At 29.5% G+C, this 5,328-nt stretch overlaps 1 long non-coding RNA gene and 1 pseudogene across 1 annotated transcript; both read left to right on the top strand.

The window, feature by feature from the left end:
- The first annotated feature begins 443 nt into the window (after nucleotides 1–443).
- Nucleotides 444–1,573, top strand: LOC107641505 (putative F-box protein At5g60060; annotated as a pseudogene).
- A 1,614-nt stretch (nucleotides 1,574–3,187) lies between these two features.
- On the top strand, nucleotides 3,188–4,898 carry LOC107642213 (uncharacterized). The gene is made up of 3 exons (XR_001620643.3): nucleotides 3,188–3,308; nucleotides 4,095–4,167; nucleotides 4,613–4,898. It is a non-coding gene; the product is annotated as an uncharacterized LOC107642213 (long non-coding RNA).
- The last annotated feature ends 430 nt before the right edge of the window (nucleotides 4,899–5,328 follow it).

Below are 5,328 nucleotides of genomic sequence, written 5' to 3'. Positions count from 1 at the left end.
TTAAAGAAAGATGTAAATTACAACTTCTCAAAAAAGATCTTTTTTTTCTACTATTTTTACTTTTACTTCTAAAAATTTGCCAAACACGCTAAAAAATAAAAAAGATATTTTTTCATTGAAAAAATTTTTTTTTTATCAAAATAATGGGTCCAAACAAACACTAAATATAATTCATTCACAAATAAAATGATATTTTTATATGAGTTATCCAAATATAAAATTATTTTTATTTTTCTATAAAATTCCATAAAAAAGATAACTTAAAAAAAATATTTTCTTAAATACTCACTCAAACAAATTCTTAAATCATATTTTAAAAATTAAATCTAACATTCTGTCGATTATTTTCTAATATATAATAATACTAGTTAAAAATCCGAGGTTTGTTCAGTAACTAGCAAAAGGAAACCCAAGTGTTTGGCGTCTCTTCTGAGGTCTGAAACATGGGCGAGACTGGTCGATGGGCAGACATCCATCCAGATATGTTGAAGGAAATCAAGAAGCGGTTCCATTCATTCAAGGATCACATCCCACTTGGATTGGTTTGCAAAGAATGGAACCTCAAACTTGAAAGCAACGAAATTCCGTGGTTGATGCTACCTGAAGAAACTTTGAAGGCTAGTTTTGATGAAGAGGAGGAGGAGATCTACAGTCTCATGCATTTACCTGATGGCTGATCACCCTAACAATATCCCAAGGTAAGATGCAAATGCTAAATCCATTTTCAAAGATGCATTTTGATCTTCCTCCACTGTCAACTTTTCCCAATATAATTGAGTATAGTCGTGAATACGATGAATATATTATGTGGGATTTTAAGGACAAAATCTCTCGCCTAGAACGCGATCGTATGCACAGGGTCCAAATTTGGAAGGTTGTCATAAATTCAGCTCCTAACAATGATAACAAAGATTTTATGGCGGTGGCTATATATGGACAGCTCAATAGATTAGCCTTTTACAAACCTAACAATAAGAGATGGTCATGGTCAGGCTTGACAACAGACACAAGTTTCGAAGATGCCATATTTTTTAAAGAGAAAATATATGCAGTAGACTATGATGGCCAGCTACACAAATTTGACACCAACACAGAATCAGGGACTGTTGTGGGAGGAATCCATGCCCCACCTCCAATTGGGTATACCACAAGCCCTTATAAGCTGAAATATGTAATTGGATGTGCCAATGGAAACATATTGATGTTGGTAAGACATTATGCTTCTTTGAGGGGAACAGAGAAGGAACATAAGGAACTTGAGACCATGAAATTTGAGATCTATGAATTGAGAAAAGGTTCCAAAAAATGGTCAAGATTACATAGTTTAGGAAATTATGTAGTCTTCATCGGATTCAATTCCAGTGTTCAGATGTTACCTACCAATTTTCTAGGCAAAGGAAATCAAATTTACTACACGGATAACTTAATAGAGCTTAAATCATCAGACTTTGCTTCTACACGTGATATGGGCATCTTCGACTTGAAGGATACAAGTTTCCGAAGAATATTACGGGATGTCAAATTTTTCTGTCCTCCTGTTTGGTGTTTTTACTGTCTCTCTTCTCTGATGTAGTTATTCTTGTGAATTAATGTTTTTCGCTAGTTTTATTTAATTGATTAAGTGGTTATAAACTTATAATAACTTTGTGTTCTTATACTTTTACGTGTTAAAATATGTGATGTGATGGATAAATGTTATTATTGTTCAATGATTTGCTACAGTAAAACAGGGTTCTATAAAAAATTTTTTACATATTTTGATTCATCCTCGTAATAAAAAAATTTTACAAGGGTAATAGTCATTAAAAAAAAAGTTAAGATCCACTAACAATTTTATGCATATAGAAATTGGTCAATGTTAGTTTAAAAATTAAATTATATGGCTATTTTAGGTTGTGATTGTTATAATAAACTTTTACTTTGGATAATTCAAGGACTAATGTTTAAGAACAAAATAACGTATATGTAATTAACAAAAAAAACCCTTAATTTGTTAGTAGCTATGATGCATTGATATGGACGTGGAACACAACACGACACGGGACACGCCGACACGTAAATTTTAAAATCTTACATGACATGGGGACACGCATATATATAAAATATAAATTATTTTTTAGATAAATTGTAATGATATTTTGATATTTTATTGATATTAAAATATAAATTAAAATTTTTAATTATTTTTAATGTCTTATTTTAATAATATCAAGTATTTAAAATATTTTTGTTTTAATAAATAATAATATATACTATATCTAAATTTATTTTAAGAATATATGTTAATAATAAGACTAGACACGTGGACACGTGATAGTATTTAGGTGTGTTCAGGCATGTCCGAAAAAGAATTTTTTATTTTTTATTAAGACACGGTTGGATACAGCAGACATATGTGTCGGACGAGCATCGATGAGTGTCGTGTCTAAAATGTATCCGACACACGAACACGATAACTTAGCGAAGTGTCCATATTTCATAGGTTAGCAGGTGAATTACATAAACTAAATGACAATATTGTGCCTAACTATTAGTATTACATATTTTTAATCTATTTACATTTTTTGTTATTAATATATAAAGATTTATTTTTTTTACCAGTTCCTTACATTTAAAACGAGTAAAATCGGAAAAAATATATATATTTTTTGGAATTAAATTTTGATACAGCTGATGATGTAAATAAGTTTTATATACGTGTTTAATTACATATTATTACATTGATAAAAATAATTATTTTTGGATCTATTATATATATAAAACATAGATATAATTCTAACTGTATAAAAAGTTATAGGATAAAGTATTTTTTATTTTCTTTAAAAAGATGCTTAATGTTTAAGTTTATTTAATTTTATTTTTAATATTTTTTATTTGTATTAAAATTATCTGTAATCGTTAATTCTATCTAAAACGTTAAAGATAAAAGTAAAAACATACAAGAATAGCTTTGACATAAATTTAAAAAAAAAAAATACTTAAGATAAAATTAAATAAAATTAAATGCTAAGATTATTTAAAAAAAACATTAAAAATGAACTTATAAAAAAAATTATTTTACCCAAAGTTTTAAGTTGTAAATGGATTAAAATTAAAATTAAACTCCAAATTTTGTTCCGGTTAACAACAAATTTCCTTGCCAAATAGAAAAAAATGAGGAATTTTTACATTGGGCCAGGTCCATTAAGTCAAGCCCACTGTGACGCAACTCTACCTTGTGGAGTTCATCATCACCTTCTTCTTCTTCTTCGTCATTCAGTAACAGAATACCTAATTAGTTGCAGTCGAAGGCATCATTTTTCTTCACGGTAACTGTCTATTCATCTATTTTCCAAGTTTTTTTGCTCTTACTTTCGTTTCTTAACCATCAGAAAAGCAATCAATTCATTGATTAGGTAGGTACTTTCGCAATATTTTCTGTTCTGTTAATTGTGGGCAGCAAAAAAAAAAGCTCTCGAATTTAATTTGTATAACCATTTGGAAGCTCTGGTTAACTCTAATTTATATTCTAAGTTCGAGTGTTTTTCAGGGTTTTAATTTGACTTCAATTTTTTTCCCAAAAAATAAAAAAAATTGTTTTGTTCTTCGATTTTTTTTTCTCCCCCGAGAGAAGGAACCCATTTTGAAAAATTGAAAATTTGACCTGAGGAGTGCTAAGGGCCAGGTTTTGTGATTTGTAGCCATCAATTATTCATCATTAATATTTTCAATTGTGTGAGATTACATTTAATGGGATGACACACCTTTTAATAAAAGTATTGGCCCTACTTTCTTTTTCTTCTTCTTCTTTTCAGTTAAAATGAGTGTTCCATTCAAAAGGGTAAGAAATCAATTCTTACAGAAGAAAAAGAGTTTGTTGATCTTTGGCTTCTTAATTACAGTAAAATCAATCATACGTAGGATTCTGTTCTCTAAGAATTGTTATTGCAAATTTGCACTGTAGAATGATGACTCTTTTGCAGGCAATATACTAACTTTGAATGAACCGCATTCAAGTTGATTCTATCAAAGAATTTGTTAAATGTCAACCTTCAAGTTTTTGTTAAGACCTGTTGAATGAAGTGTTACATTTATATTGTATTGTTTATTTGCAGAGTGAAGGACATTTGATGCTTTGGAGTTTTAGTTGATCAGAAGTTGTTTCACTTGCACACTTTTGCAATCATGGTATGGTTTAACCCTGAAATCTTAACTATCTCATGTATGTTTCCTTGTTATTCTATTTAATTTTGTTTACCTGGAGGGTTTTGTAATGCTGGTTTACATGTTCCATATTGTTCTTTGCTTTTTGATATGATTATCCTTATCTAGGAAGCATTATGTTGATATGTTTTGTATGTCAAAATGGAAATTCTATCAGATGTATATAAGAAGAAATTCTTTTAAACCAAAAATTGTATTACACAGAGGAACGACCGTACCTCCGATTTTAAATGCCACAGGAAAAGAGCACATCTCATCTCATAAATACACTTTTGGACTAAATTCAAGTTTTGGAGTTCTTAGAGTTTACTTAACTAATACGATAGAAACTAAAATTTTTCGGATAATTTTTTTATTTTATTTTTAAGTGATTGTATTCTGCACTTATTTTATGTATTGCTGATTGCAGGATGCAAATGGTTCCATTGATGATAAGTGTGAAAGTAGATTCTATATTGGTAACCTTGATCTAAGAATTACAGAGTGAGACTTATAATAACTCCTAGAAAGTTTTAAGTTTATGAGCGCCAAACACAGAGTTGTGGCTCAGAAAGTAGGTCCACGAGTTTTGGTTTCATGCTCTCGGAGACAACACGTTAAGGATGAATCTTCAAGAATGTATGGACCAATAAAAGAGTTGGTGACAGAAGAGAATCCTCCAATTTATAAAGAAATGAAAATGCCGAACTTGGTTAAACTGGTGTATACCACAAAGCTAGATTACGATGTCTCCTCTCCACTAAAACACTTCAGGCTATGAAACATCAAAAGTTAAAGATACTCCTGAATGAAACTATATTAATTACAAACTTTCTTGAGGGGTGTTAGAGTGAGAGATTCAACATTTACACGGTTTTAAAAACTCTCATGTCTTATTTCTAAATAAAAGTCCCTTCAAAATTCATTCGGTGTATGTTAAATTAGATGATATGAGGAGTTATTTATGGAATATCGAATAAGAATCCTAAAATTAATTGTAGTATAATTTGGACTCTAAAGATGGCGTGGCATCTAATATAAGTGTGGTTTGTACCATTATAAATCCCATCAACCCAGATATTAAGAATTTATTTGAGTGCTATTAAACTATTAGAAAAATATATTTTTTTTAATATATATATATAT

This window comes from Arachis ipaensis, chromosome B5, assembly GCF_059453495.1.
Source record: "Arachis ipaensis isolate K30076 ecotype BB chromosome B5, ASM5945349v1, whole genome shotgun sequence".
Lineage (NCBI taxonomy): Eukaryota > Viridiplantae > Streptophyta > Magnoliopsida > Fabales > Fabaceae > Arachis > Arachis ipaensis.
The sequence above is the reverse complement of the archived record's forward strand: the minus strand, read 5'-3'. Positions and strand labels throughout refer to the sequence as shown.